Source organism: Tyto alba, unplaced genomic scaffold (genome assembly GCF_018691265.1).
Source record: "Tyto alba isolate M040663 unplaced genomic scaffold, T.alba_DEE_v4.0 Super-Scaffold_11, whole genome shotgun sequence".
In the NCBI taxonomy this organism is placed as follows: domain Eukaryota; kingdom Metazoa; phylum Chordata; class Aves; order Strigiformes; family Tytonidae; genus Tyto; species Tyto alba.
Window position 1 is genome coordinate 11,583,670 of NW_024881273.1, and position 15,073 is coordinate 11,598,742.

A 15,073-nucleotide genomic window follows, 5' to 3' on the forward strand; every position below is an offset into this window, starting at 1 on the left:
GGGGGCACCGGGAGCCGGGGGGGGTGCGGGGCTGGGAGCGGCAGCGGGGCCTGGCGGGAGCTGAGGGGGCCCCGAGGCGGCGGGTGCCCGTGGGGGCCGCGGCTTCGTCCCCTGCGGGTGGTTCCCGGCCTCTCGCGGCGGGGCGGGCTGAGGGCGCGCAGCCTGGGCGCCTGCCCTCCGCCGGGACCCCGCTGCCCCCCGGCCCCAGCCGCCGCTCCTTCCAGGAGGCTTTATCCCTGTTGATAACCTGGCAAGGTAATTAAAGCGAGAAAGCTCCGAGTGCAAGAAGGGAGGAAATTCATTTCGTACGGTATTGGGGTGATACTTGAAATCCCCGATCAACAATGCAGTTTTTTGCCACAGGAAATGTGTATTTTCCAGTAGCAAGGGCAGTGTTACTGTAATGGGGATAGTTTACATACGTGTGTGAGACAAGCTTATAGGTGAAGGTAATTGTTTGTATCAGACGTAAGAGTGTGCTGCAGATAGTATACAGCATTTTGAGTACACAAAGGTCAGACCTGAAGAAAGGCTTGTGTGCGTGAGAGCTGGATGACTTTTATAGTGACTGGATTAATAAAAACCATCATTGCGTGTATGAATCGTGTCTCTGGAGTCTCATTTTTAGCTTCTATTAATGTATTCTGTTAGCTCTGTGGCCGCTTCACGGCTCTCGGAGGTGAGGGGCTGCAGCGGGTGTTGTGTTTCTTCGCAGTGAAGGCAGCGCCTGACTGTAACCGGGCCGAGGGTGCTGATGTCGGGTGGGGGTGTCAGAGAGCCCTCACGAGCTCGATCTGCTTTCTGTTTTGCCAGAGGGCAAGATTGTTTTGTACACGACTTGGAGAACAAAGCGAGGCAGTGTTGAGTTACTGTCTGGTGAAAGGGGGAGGATGGAGCAGAAACAGGGATGATGCTGGCTGGGGGCCGGGGGTACAGCCCGAAGCTCCCCGGCTCACCGGCAGAGACTGGGCCCTTACTGTCAAGTTGTGTGTATCTTCCTGATACGACGAGCTCTATTCTTTCCTGCATACTTTGGTCACTAGTGTGTGCATGTATTTGGTTTTAATTACAATATCTAGAGGGTTGAAGTACATCTGTTAAAGTATTTGTGTTTTCATGAGGTACAGAAGGATAACACTGTCTCATGATTTTTGCTTGTCCGCTCAGACTGGCTTAGACAAGCCACTGCTCATGTGTTGTGTATTTATACATGTGCCACAAACAGCAATTTTTTTTTGAATCATTGTGAAATGTGACTTGCAATAGTAAGCTTGACTACTGCAAGCCACATTTAACATGTTTCATATGTGACAGCTAAATGAGACTAGAAAGCTGTTTTAATATAAAAGCTCTGGAGCTACAGGATATGAGGCCAGGTTATCAGTTTACCATGACCTAGGCTGTACCCATACCCAAGGACAACCCGATTCCTCCATAATTTTGTTCCGCTAACTTCATTTCACACTATATACATCCTCAGTGTCTTGGGTTTTCTTTCCGCTAAGTTAATTTGCGCAAATGTTCTGTTTTGCAGAGTATTTAAACAGATGATACCATCTTCCTGCTCTTATTGCTGGAGTGGCTGCAAAGATGATGACTGCATATGTGAGCAGGTGGGATGAAACTACTTGTGATAAGATTACTTGTCGACATTCACAGTGCTGGGATATACTAAACACAACTGAGGAGGGACATCTTGGATCTGTTTAGGACACTGATTGAATTTTTAGAGCCTTTTTGGAAAGGGAAGAGAAAGTTATGGTTAAATTCTCACTTTCACTAAAGAAAGGAAAAGAGCATTCTTACTCTTGAGATAACTTGGAATCCTAGTGAAGCTGAGGCAGGCTTTGGTTTTCACATGAGGTAGCTAGTTGAACACTGTTCACGGGTACTTAGGTTTTTAAAGCTGGAGGTGATCAATAGGTTGCCCAGTCTGACCTGCAGAATGGGTGACTTTACCAGAATTCATCTCTGTAGTCTGTTCAAATAAAGCTTCTCTTCTGTAAGGTAACTCAACTTGCATGGCTGGTATCAAGAAGAGAGAACGTGTTACTTTCCTTGGCTGGAAAATATTTCCTGTGGCAGGAAATGGTTTGTTAAATCTAGGTGCTCAATTTCCAACATGATTTCTTCTGCATGTACATATGTGCACAAAACCTCACTCATTAATGGTTTTATTCTAGCTGTGGACTTCAGCAACTTGCTTATAAGGTAAGTCCTTATAAGTGAGGTTTGTGTATCAGCTGCTTGGAGCTTGCTTTATATACTCATTGATCACTTCTTTCTAGTGTGTGCCTGTAGGTGTGATCTCCTGTTTAACCAAGTGATTCATCAATATTAGACAAATCTTGCAGTCCTGTCCTTAAAAGGTTTTCTGCTGTCTGTCAACAAGAACTGGATCACTAAGGACAGATAATTAAGAGGAAAGAATGGCTATACTTTCCTTACTAGAATTTCTCAAGGTACAGGGCAGTCTGACCATGTGCCCTCCACTCCTGTATCTGGAGACAGCCCTTTAATAATGGTTGTGAGCAGCAAAGTAGCCATTGTGGCTGCGGTGAGATGCATTTTTGGCACTTAGGCCCAGGGAACGTGGTCTGCATATAGGAAAAATAGCAGTTGCTGTAAGGTAAATTCTTGTGGTTTGCTTAGCTAGAAATTCTGTCTGTTGTTAAATGGAGCCATTGTGGCAGTATACTCTATATAGTATGTAATTATCAGGTCCTTGGTGTTCATCTTGCATTTGCTTTACTTCTCTTAGATGAACTTCCAACACTGAAAATAGTAAACATCTCTCCCAGCCATTCTTCAAGGAGGTAGATAGATGTTCTGGGTGTCACAGGACTCCTTCCACCGCTGCTGCACCTTCTCTTCTACATTCTCTGATTCAAGAAAGCTCAGAAGAAGATGCTGGTGTCAGGAGAACTGCACTGAAGGCCTATCTGTGAGTTTTAAGCCTGCAGTGAGGGTGGGCACTCCGATGATAGCCTTCTTGTTTTTCTCAGAATTTCACAAAAATGTTACATTTATGGTCCAGTTGCAGTAGACACAGAGCTTACCAAGTAGTATTTGTACTGCGCAGAATGCACTGTTAGTACAGATAGGTTTCAGTCTCACTTAACTTGACTTCTGTGAAAATGATACTTCAGTATCACCATGGCCAAAAAAAATAATAATAGAAGGTACAGATCATTCCTGCATAGAGCAGTCATTGTGGAACACCTATATTGTTTCCATCATTCTTGAAGCCGCATTATGATAGGTGTGAGGCAAGTTCTGTCATAAAGAGGCTGTTACTGTAATAGATAAACCTCCTCCTCTTCAAAAAATGGGGGAGGAGGCATGCGGGAAGGTGGTCCACATGCAAGTTGATGATCTGATCTGCAAAACCTTCACTCTGGGCACCGTAAACAATCCTGTTGGGTCTGCTGGGAATGCTTGGGTTACAAAATTAAAGGTAGGTATAAGGCTCTGAGGTCTGTTCCTAACCCCTGCAGGCCTGTGAGTCACTTCACACTTCTTCCTCCTCACTAGATTCACTCTAAGCTGCTATTGAGAGTTGTCACCGAAGGTGAGTCAGAGGGGACAGTGAAGTGCTCAAGGCCAGAGTTTAGCATGTGGCCTGTTAGCTATTGGTGTTTGTCACAAAACAGCAAGAGGCCAAATGTTGACAAAGCTGAAGGCAGGAACACAGCTACTCGGCTTGAACTGGAGTGGCATCAGTGGTGTGGGATGTTGTTATGGGGATCTGCATTTACTAGGTTAAATTTGCCTGGGACACTGTCCATGGCTGATCTGCTCTGCCTTTTTTTTTTTTTTTTGGTTATAGAAAAATAATTAATTTTAAACAATTAACAGTATCCCTTTTAAAAGGAAGTAAGCTTTTACTTTCTCATTATATTTTCTAAATTTTCAAGTGTATCTGTCCTCAAACTTAGCTCTAATGTCTGGAATCATTCCATCTTTCCCTAAAAACAAAATAGGCACTGCAATGAGGAGCCCAGTTCTCAGTGGAGTGTGCAACCATGTAGATGTCCCTTGCACACTTACCTTCTGTGAGAAACAAGCCCATGTATATATATATATAAAAAAAAAAGGTTTTATTGGGAACAAAGTCAGTGGAGCAAAAAATACAGCGCTGGGCGCAATGGCGTGTGCTCTGGAGCCAAAGGGGCTCCCTTTTATTGTATAAAAGGTTACATATTCATCTACCCTAATACATGTGCATCACTACTCCAAGGATAGGGAGGGAATATTACAATTAGTTCCAATAAATCATTAACATATCCCCCCACCCCAAATTCCTCCCATCGTGCTTGCACAGTGCTCCCTGGTGGTGGTGGGCAGGGGTCTGCAGATGAAGGCTCGTAGTCTTCTTCACTGTGTTCGCTAGCTGACCCTTACTTCTGCGCCAACTCAGCCCTGTGGTCACGTACACCTTGTCCTTCAGGTCTGGGCCAATTTGCAGCTCCTTTGTCTTTCTGGCTCAGTGGTTCAGTTCCTCTCTTATCTCAAGGACAAGGGATACCAGAGATGGCCCATTCTGTTCTTTCTCATTCCATTGCAAAGGAGTTACCACCCTTTGATATGGACCGTCTGGTGAGCATCCCAAGAAAGGGGCGGGAGGCGGGGGGGGGGGGGGGGGGGGGGGGGGGGGGGGTGGTGGGGGGGGTGGGGGGGTGGGGGGGTGGGGGGGGTGGGGGGGGGGGGCTGGGCTGTCGGGTTAGTGTTTCCTCAGATCAATTCCCCCCATTTCCCACTAGTAAATTCTTTTACTTTTCTTAAAATTTGGATTGTTGTACTAATAATAGCTTTAGCCTAACTCAATAAAAGTAATTGTTTAATTACTTTTAGCGAAAGCAAAATTCTGTTATTTATCACATCTTCCTACCTCAGGTCTTCTCAGGTTAGATCATCTCTGACTGAGGCCTTCAAATACAGCAGTTTCATCTTCAAAATATCTTCCTGGGATATTTTTTTACCATAAACTAATTCAGCAGCTTTGACTGCCAAAAAATTGCCAGCCTAAGATTCTACTGATTGAGAGCTGTTCCTATCTGACCTAAGAAGGACAGTTGGAGAAATTATGTGTACCAGTTAAGGAGCTATTTTCAGCTGCATGTACTGACTATTACATTAATGCTAACTTTGTTAATTCATTTTGGAAAGTGCTTTGAAAAGGAAACCTGTCAGGTAACCTCTGATTCACCTTTCATACTGTTAGTTTGAATTTGTTTCACCATGAATCTTGCTTCTGTTTGTATTGTGGTTCAGAAAGACCTATTTTTCCAGGCCTGAACTCTGCAGCAGGGTCAGACATTATCTCACCTGGACAGATGAACCTCATGCTCTTTAATAACACTGTAAAAGTGAGTGCTTTCAGTTTGGAGGGAGGGGAACGCCTTTGACTAAAGAAAATATAATCACTGTGAAACAATATATGCAATAATCAGGGTATGCTCTGCTAATCGATTCAGAATGCAAATTAATTCACATGGGTGGCTTAAAGTAGCCACATTAAAGCTGAACTAATGGTGTGCCACTACCTAAATGGGATCCAACTCCTGTGGCTGCAAAATGTACAGTAAAGTCAAGTTGACCCTATTGTAGTGGAAAGTCCTTGAATTGAAAATTGTTAGGGGCTGGGCAACTATTTGGGAAAATGTCTCATGTGCCTGCTCTATTCTTGTGTTCAACCCTAGGCATCACCTTCTGACTGCTGTCAGAAACTGGATAACAGACCTTCGTCTGACCCAGTATGTCTGCTTTTATTTTCTTGAATACTCTTGAATTCTGTTAAGAAAAAGTTCTTCACTGAGAGGGTGGTCAGCCACTGGAAAAGGCTCCCTGGGGAAGTGGTCATGGCAGCAGGCCTGTCAGAGTTCAAGGAGCATCTGGGTGATGCTCTTAGTCATACGATTTAGTTTTAGGTAGTCCTGTGAGGAGCAGGGAGTTGGACTCCGTGATCCTTATGGGTCCCTTCCAACTTGAGAGATTCTATGATTCTATGTGCCCACTCCCATGCTTGGGCAAAAGGGGAGAGTCAGGATCATACAGTAATGGGGAGAGACAGAAGACACCTGCCCTTTCAGCAGCAGCCTTCAACTAAATTAGCTTAATCTGAACACAGAAGTGTAGGAGAAACTTGGTACGTTTTATTTTACTTTGTGTTTGTGCAGACTAGAAGTGGGGCTTCGCCAGGTGACCAAGGAGATCTCTACCAACAAAAAGGGCATTTCTGACATTTGATCTCTGTCTTCCCCTAGCATATGCCCTGGCTGAATCCATTTGCTATGCCAATGCTAGAAATAGTTAATTTTCTGTGAAATTAGTGAGCTGAACTGGCTCACTGAGAGGTTGAATAGTGACAGACCCTGGGGGAAGCTCTGGAAAGCAGCTCCCAGGTACATGGTGTCAGCTAGCTGAGAGAGCAGCTCAACTGTTTCATGCAGCTTCAGAGTGCACACAGTTCAGCTAAGGTGACAGGCAATAACTTTTTAAGCTGTTTTAACTTAATTGCTGTGATCCATGTGACTGTACAAAGGCCAAAAGCGTAATTCCCAAGAGATCTTTTGTATATTGAAACCTGTCTCTTTTATGAGAAGTGCCACTAAAAAGTTTTGAAGACCCGGCTTGATTATTATATTATTTTTATTACATTAAAAGAAACCAGCAGTGGATTAATACGTAACATTTATCAAAATCCAGTAATTCTCAGCAGCACTGCAGGCTCAGAAAAGCACACCTCTTTCTTTGTCTAATTGTACCCTATCTGTATGATAGCTCTGAGTGTTTCATTTTCCTGAGAAAGCTGCTTCTAAGCAGGGTTGCTGTTCAGACAGTGGAAATCTGGTTGCTCAGTTGGTCCCAAATAAATATCAAAACCATCAAAAGCCTGAACTGAAGCAGTGTCAGAGTGAGTAACACCTACAAAGGTTAGCGGCTGCTCCAGCAGCAGAGTGCTGGATCTCAGCCGGGGCTGAGAGCAGAGACTCAGCATTGCCGGGACCTCACCACTTGCTAGTGAAGTTTTTGCTGTAATTCCACGGTATTTATTTTTTTGCAGATGTTTCTGCTTGATCTAGGTTGTGTTCTTGATGGGATGTTATGGGCCCTAGGGTTGCTGCAGAAGGAGAACTGGGTGTTCAGATATCTTCTAAGACACCTGGAATGTCTCATGGAGCTGCTCTTTGCTAGCGTAATCAGAGTGCATGGGGAAGAATGGTGCTGTGAGTTTATGTAGTGCTGTAATTAGCTGTGCCTTTATTTAGGTTAAAGCCTGTGAGACAGGTATGTGTTAAACTCCTTGCCTGTGAAAGTCCCACTGCCTTAATGAAATGCAAAGCCAAGGACAAAGATTATGAGGTGTTTGTGTAACGTTCCTAAATTATGTGTGTGTGCCCAGCCTACTGTTATTCTGCAGGCTAGAAATGGCAAAAGGAAAAAGGGGGAAAAAAAAGGAAAAAAAAAATAGTTTATTGTGACCCATTGGTGCTATTGGGTCAGTATCTCCTCTCAGCCTGAGAGTAAATTAGACTCTGCTGTATCCTGAGGATAACCCATAGGTTGCTCTGATGCCAGTATTCTCTATAGCTGCTGTTTTCTCACTATAGAGTGGCAGTGGGTGGCTCTGCCAGCCTCTGTAGGAGATGTTTGTACAGGATGTTTCTGGAGTGATCAGGAAGCATTGCTGTGCTTCAAAGGGATCCCTTCTGAATTAACCGAGGACATCTCCCTTACCAGCTGCAGGGCAGGCGAGGGAAGCAGCCAGGCAATTTCTGGACCCTCAGAGCGTTCAAGACAGGTGAAAATCTTTGAGAACTGAAAATAAAAAAAGAGCTTCTCACTCTCCCACCTGTTTTTCTGCTGTGTACTGTCTTATGGAGAGAAGCTGATTTATGGAGTAGCTCTAATACAAACCACAGCCTAGTCGTAGCTGCAGTAGTGTGAACAGTTTCAGGCACAGTTTAGCTTTAGCAATAGGGGTGAGGGACAAGATGAACTGTTTACACAGTTCAGCAAGCTTGGGTCTGCTAAAAGATGGGCACAGAAACAACTAGTTGTGCATGCAGGCTGTTCTGTGCTCTGCGTTCTTTGTGAGTAGCTGAGGGGGTTTGTAACAGCTCCTGCTCATGTGGAATTTGTTACAGATCCTTTGCCTGCCCTAGAAATACTTGCTGTGCTTTAAGCCACAGGCATCCTGGGTCTTTATGGCAACACCTCACCAGTGCAGAGGCCGAGAATCACTGTGGGTTAGTCCCTTTGCATGGCTGAACTGTTAATCTTTTGGGGAAGGAAGGTACAGAGAAAGAGAATTAGAAAAGGGATAGGGCAAAGAAGTAAGTTACCCAAAGCGATGGGTGGAAAATGCCAAACGTGTCAAGTCCTATAAAGATGCAAAGACAAGGTCTTGTAAAACTCTGGACAGTGCAGTGACCCTGGTATCTCAGCAGAGCAGCAGTGCTGAGCTGAGTGCTGTGTTGGGATCCCGTGCTGTCTGAGGCAGGCACTGTAGGAGGGGATGGAGGGCTTTGTGTGGTGGGAGAGGAGCAGCTCACCGGGGCTTTGCTAACACTGGGTCCATGCTAGGTTAACCCCCAGTGCAGAGTTTGCTCCCTGCTGGGAGGGGCAATTCTGAAGGAGCGCGGAGTCCCAGGTGCGTTTGCCTTGGAAGCCTGCCTGTGGTGTGAGCAGATGGAGCTGCGGTTTGGCAAAGGCAGCATTAAATGCTGTGCTGGGGCACGATGTGAGTGTTGCCGTGGGTGCTGTGGCTGGCTTGCAGATTTGGGCTGCAAGAGGCTGTGCAGACTCTGAGATGCGAGCAGAGAAGGGGCAGTGTTTCTGCAGTAACCTTGCAGCGGGGGAAACCTTTCTTGGGTCCCACATTGGAAAAGGATTTAATAATCAGCCAGCCTGCATCTCTGTTGGGTTCCTCATTGGCATTTTTCAGGGAATGACTCAGCTGTGCTTGCTGCAGGGGTGATGCTGGGGACAGGAGCTCCCCAGCTGTGCCCTGTGCTCGATGCTTGCTGTACACCCTGGGGGAGAGGGGCTGCAGCAATCCTCCCACTGCTGGGAGCATGTTGAGGTTTGTTTGTCTGCCCTGTATGGCAGATTTTGCTAATCCCAGATCTACCCTCAGGATTGCCCAGAAATAGCTCAAACCATTTCTGTTCCAATCCTTTTACCATTTGGGAAGCCAGGTAATTTTTCCTAGTCTGATTTAGTTCCTTTAGTTTCAAAGCCAGCTTCAACCTTGTGGGATTTCTGTGTGTGTATGTTACCCTTTTGCCTGGAATAACTGTCTAAGCATGTGTTTGGATTTGAATATCCAGCCAAAGGCAGATCCTAGTGCTGGCAGACTGAAATTTGTGACGGAGAACTGTGTTAAATTTTAAAAGAAAGTCATTAACTCCCAAGCCAACCAGCTGAATGTGCAGTTTGCTGGAGACTAATAGAAACACGGGTTAAAGTCAGTCCCCAGGGGTTTGAATGTGAAGAGGGAAGTTAGGAAGAGTCAGTACCTTGCTGTTGGGAGCTAGTAGAGAAAGGGGCCATTGCATGCACCACTGCCACCATCTCTTCCTGGCATTGCAATTTAGTTAGTAACTTCCTAGTACTGGAGCTCTGCTCCCTTGGGACATTTGTATACTGTTTTTTTTCCCTCTTCTTTTTGGTGGTGCCAAGGTCAGAGGCTTGTAGCAGCTAAATCACAGCTTGAGCGCACGACGCTGGTACTTGGACGTTGCTGGAGAGAGTGACCGTCCTGCGTGGGAGTCATGGAGCAGCTGGGAGAGCCAGGGCTCACCTGTGAGTGCTCAGATGATTTCTCTGCTTAGTTTGCAGTGCATCTCTGTCTCCTGGGTGAAGGTTGGATGCAGATGCCTGGTTACCAGCACTGAACCAGATCCTGGCGCTTGGAGATGAGGGACTGTATCTCCCACATGCCCTTTGTGGGGTGTTGGAGGTGGCCAGCTCCTCGCAGGATCATGTTTGATCTCAGGGTTCTCTTAGAGCATTGCACTGCAGCGTGGATGAGACTTAAATCTACTGGGTTCGAGAGCTAGGGGTGATTTTTGCAAACAGGGAGCCTTAAGCCCCCTGGGAGGAGGGTGTGGGGGACTCCCATGGAGACTCTTCTTTACCTCTACTATTATTTTTTGTTTATTTTCAAAAACTCTATCTTATAGGAATCTTTTACCCAAACCTGTGAGACTGCCTAGTTTAGTTAGAGACAGTGCCTTTTGTTACTGTTCTGTTTGTCTTTCCTTTTGCCTCTTAAAAGCATTTTGCAATAAAGACATGGAGAGGGGAGGCTTTGTGTGAGCCTGGTGAGCTCCTAGGAGACAGGGTGGCGTGTAAAACACCTCTCACCACTTGCTGCATGTGCTGGGAAGAGCTGCGGGCTTGGCAGTGCTGGAGAGGAATGACAGGATGACAGGAGCCATGGACTCAATGCTGTCGTGGGGATGTGCAGTGAAGGAGGCAAGGACAAGGCAAGGCTGGGTTGGTACACACTCTCCTTGCATTAATAGAGGTTCAGGGTACCTGGGGCTGCTGAGTGGATGGTTTGCATGTTCCTTCAGTAGGACTGCTTGGTGTCACGTGTCCTGTGGGTTGAGATGTGCTGTGCTGGTCATTGATAGCTGGGGATGCTGTGCACTGAAATGTGCAATCCCAGACTGTGTTTTTTTCCAGGGGCAAGTAAAATTGCTGGGATAAAGATTTAATTTTGACAAGTGGCAGATGGAGACCACTGAGAGTGTCTGCAAATGGATTCAGCTGAACAAATGAGGGGAAGAGTTTTTGATAAACCTGAAGGATGGAACATTTTGAAATGCCTTAGAAATTACCTTGCATCTCTGAGCAGTGCCCATCTCACTTGTGTGCTGGTTCCTGATTGTCCAGGACAGTGCTTTGACACCATTTACCTGTGTCTGTGGTGCTCAGGCATCAACAGGGCTTCTGGAGGATGTGGAAAGGGATTGATGGATGTTGGGGACAGTGGCAGGGTCATTCTTCAACCCATCTGTCCAGGAGATGACAGCAGCACTGACTGTGACCCCCGGCAGTCCAGGGCCTCTCTTCTGGGGACCCCCATCTGCGATCTTGCTGTTAGACACATCCATAAGAGAGGGGTTTTGAGCCTCTCTGAGGTTTCTCTGCAGACCCCAGGTCTGGGATGATGAGGGGTCCTCAGACCCTCCTGGTGGGGAGGAAGGGAGAGTTCTTGTAATATTCTGTAATATAAATATATGTGCCCTGGTTCCTCTCCCAGGCTCATTGCCAGTGCTGCCTCTGAGGCCAGGGGATGAAGGTGAGGATGGGGTGAAGGGGTCATCCCTTCCCCAGTTCTGTGTCCAGGCTCTCTTGAATGTCAGCAAATGTGTCTGGGATGTGGTAGAGAATGTGACACCTCCAGTTTCAGATCGTTATGATTTGGATGAGCTCTGATGTTGGTGAGCTCTGCTGGAGCTAAAGGCTTCACTGCTGGGGAAAGCCAGACCTGCTCCACTGGCCGTACCTGTGTCTACAAGGAGAGCACAGAGCAAGCGATGGGGACGTGTTTCTGAATTCTGGGGTGCAAATATCTCCTTGGACAGCTGAGACAGGGAACTGCAGGATGTTGTGGCATAGGCTGTGTGCTTGGCCAGGTCATGTCTTTGCTGGAGAGCCTGTGTGTGGTGCTGGGATGTACTCCTGGCTTCTGGCAAAGGACTCATTTCCTCTCTGGGGCTCTGTGTTCCACTCTTTGTGTTTCTGGGTTTTGTTGACTGCATTAATCCCTACCTCACACAAAGCAGCTGTCCCAGATGTGTGGCGCCAGGTACTTGTGGGCAGAGATGCTTTTATCGTAGAGCCTCAAGAGCTGGAGCAGCCTTTCCCCTCCTGTGTCCACCATGCTCCAACAGGCCTCGCCTGAGCTTGCTGCTTTGCATGCCTATTGAAGAGCCCAACAGCACTGGCTTCCCCAGCTGCCTGTGGGTTATTGGGTCCTGAAGGATTCAGGAGCTCTGAAGGCTGCAGGGTAGCACTGGGGGCTATGGGGCTACCAGGCTGCCAAAAGAGTTTAGTTGATGGCATAGGCTTGCAGGGTCTGGACCAGTGTCACCAGGCTACATCTTCTGCTCATCTCCTATACCTCCGACATTGTCAGCCTCTCTGGGAAACTGGGATCCATCTTTCCCCTGTACCCAAATTCAGCAGCATTGCGAGAAAAGACAGATGTGTTGGAGCTGCTGAGAAAGCAGAGGTTGTGGGAGCTCCTGATGCTCTGGCTCTGACTTTCCCACAGGTGTTTCTATTTGTCAGAATGTCCTGCACGGCTTGTGCATCCCCTTGCATTTTGATTAGGGCAGCAAAGGCCACTATGGTGCTAAGCAAACAAGCAGCAATTAAAGAACAAATCATGTCTTCGTTAGGCGCCCTCTCTTTACCCCATCCTGAACTCTGGATCCCTGTGGGAGGTGATGGTGGGCAGAGCTGGAGCCCACTGGGCTCCCAGGCATCGCTGCCGAAAGGCTGAGCAGCCACAGGGCCCACAGCTCTCACCCACGGCTGTGCCTGGTGCCTCTTCCCCTGGGCTGTGCCGTCCCCCGGGTGCAGGAGGCTCCAGCAACGCAGCGTCCATGGGGATGGATCTGGTGCTTCCCTGAGCAGGAGGGCGACTGTCTCCGCCCGAGTGGACTCAGCTCTGGGACATTTTTGCTCCACCGATCACTGAGCTGCGTGTCATACAGCTCCCATCCCGACCTGTGCCTCTTTGCGGTGCTGTGTGGAGAAGGGATAAGGAGGCACCCGGCCCCTTTCCACCACGGGGCAGGAGCTTTGTGTGGGAGCTGCCAGCAGAAAGTCCTGCTAGGCCTTCACAGGCTCTAAATAGCTAGGAGGCAAGTAGAACAGTGAGTAGCACTAGCTGGCTGCTTGGCTGGGCGCCTTGTCAAGGCCCCTGTGGGTTGCCAAGGTTCGGGCTGAGCACTGCCAGGGGCAGGCAGCCCAAGCAGAGGCGTGCTCTTTGTCTGGAGGCCTTTGGAGACTGCTGGGTCATCATTTGTCTCTCCCCCGACACCCAAAGGGGCTGTGATTTATGGCCGCCGTACAATAGGTGTCTGTTGGCAGTGATGGATAGGGCTGTCCAGAGAGCATCTCTTTTTCCTTTCCTTCCTTGCTCACTCTGTATCTCTTCTGTTGCTTTTCCTGTAGTTTCAGACAGTTTTGCCAGGTAAATTCAGCTGAATCAAGCCAGTGCCCCTGTCAGAGAATAAGCCAAACTTTGGGGAAAATGCAGCTTTTCTAGCAAGCAAGCAGCCTTTCCAAGTTGCCTGCCTCTCTGTGCCAGAACTCTTTGCCTAGGGGCTGTGAAGATGGAGTTGAGGGAATGCTTTAGGGTACCTGGAGGCATTGGGCAGTGTGTGCTAGGTGCTGTACATCCTGGTACACACTGCCACGTCATGGGGCTGAGTGGCACATCCTGGCTCCGGAGGCCTCGATCTTGCATCCGAATCACAGGTCAGGCTTTTTTGCTTTTATGGATGGTGTGTGTGTGCGGCATGGTTCTCACAGGGGAACTAATCTGTGTTTGCACTGAGTCTGCATAAGGGCAACAAAAGACACTTGTGCTGCACTAATCCTGCACTGCTTATCTCTGTGGAAGATGCCTGGGCAAATGTTTCTGACCCTGAAGAGTTGCTGGGCCATGCTGGTTCCTCTGCTCTGTGCTGTGGCTGGGAGATCTCTCCACCAAGGCTCCCATTTCTGGCTCTGTGCACTTTTGTGTCTGTCAGCATGGGATCCTGTGGCAGGTTCCTGGGTGGTGGTTTGATGGCTGTGAGCAAGGAGGAGAAGACTGAGGCTGATGTGCCATCTGCATGGTGCTGGCCACAGGAAACTATTGAATTCCTCCTTGTGTGGAGCCTCCCTGCTGCCCTGAGCCCAAGAACATCAGCAGGTTGTGGGCTGGGAGCTGGATCCAAGCTGGAGCCTTGCAAGACTGTCCTGAACACCCAGCAGTGGCAGGACAGCATCTGTAGTGTCCTGAAGAGCTGCTTATGGACTAATGAAGAACTGACGGAGATAGTAATCTGTTTTAAATATAATAAAATATAACAGTGCTGAGCAGATGTCTGGGATGTGCTTGGTGCGTGGCATGTAAAGGGCCGTGGCCAAGGCTGCAGCTGAGGTGCCTGCTGGGGTGATTCCCTCTGAACATGGGTCTGTGTTCTGCTGTGACACTGGATCTAGCGCGTCGCCGTCGCTCCCGTCCTTTCTCACAGGCCGGGCTGGGCAGTGGGGCGATGGCGTGGGACAGATGTGCTGCACTGCCAGCACATGCCCTGCTTGTGCAGAGCTGGCCAGGGGAAGCTCAGTGCAGGAGACCTGGCAGTGTGGTATTCTGGAGAAGTCTGGGGCAAAATGGGGACATACTGTTGTGGCAGGTAAAACCAAGGGTACTGCAGAGCCTGTGATGTCCCCTGTGTCCCAGCTCCCCACCTTGCTGTGTCCTGTTCTCATCTCTTTTCTCTGGCAGGGACAGGACAGAGTCCCCAGTTGTTGGAGCTGGAGCGTCTGCCAGCCCTGACGAAGGGGCGACGTGGGGCTGTACAGTTGTCCCTGCAGAAGCAGAGGGGGTCATCAGGGAGCAGGAGGAAGATCAGCCATGCACAAGCGAAGGGGAGAGGTAAGTGATGGGGGCGTGAGAGGGGCTGTGGACCAGCCAGGACCTCAGCCCTGGCCAGGAGTGCATGGAGGGGCAACCAGGGGGAGGATTGGTGGGGGTGCATGTCCAGCACCCTGCACTCTACAGGAGATCTTGTCCTTTTCCATCCCAGAGAGGTCAATATATTTGGTATTACATCAGCTGGATGCAGGCTGGGAAGTGGAGGCGTCTGTGCAGCACTGGGACTAGCCCTCCACACTGGCAGCATGTCTGCTCAGAGCCTGTGCTGGGCTGCACCCTGGTCTCTCCTGACCTTCACTTGTCAGGGCTGAGCTCTGCCGTTGCCCACCTCTGCCTGGGCTCAGGGCAGCAGGACCTGTGAACTGGCTGCTCTCACCCAGAAAGCACCAACAGGGC

At 48.5% G+C, this 15,073-nt stretch overlaps 1 long non-coding RNA gene across 1 annotated transcript; it reads left to right on the forward strand.

The window, feature by feature from the left end:
- The first annotated feature begins 15 nt into the window (after positions 1–15).
- LOC116963376 lies at positions 16–14,631 on the forward strand. The gene is made up of 4 exons (XR_004408127.2): positions 16–255; positions 1,535–1,613; positions 2,762–2,944; positions 14,528–14,631. It is a non-coding gene; the product is annotated as an uncharacterized LOC116963376 (long non-coding RNA).
- The last annotated feature ends 442 nt before the right edge of the window (positions 14,632–15,073 follow it).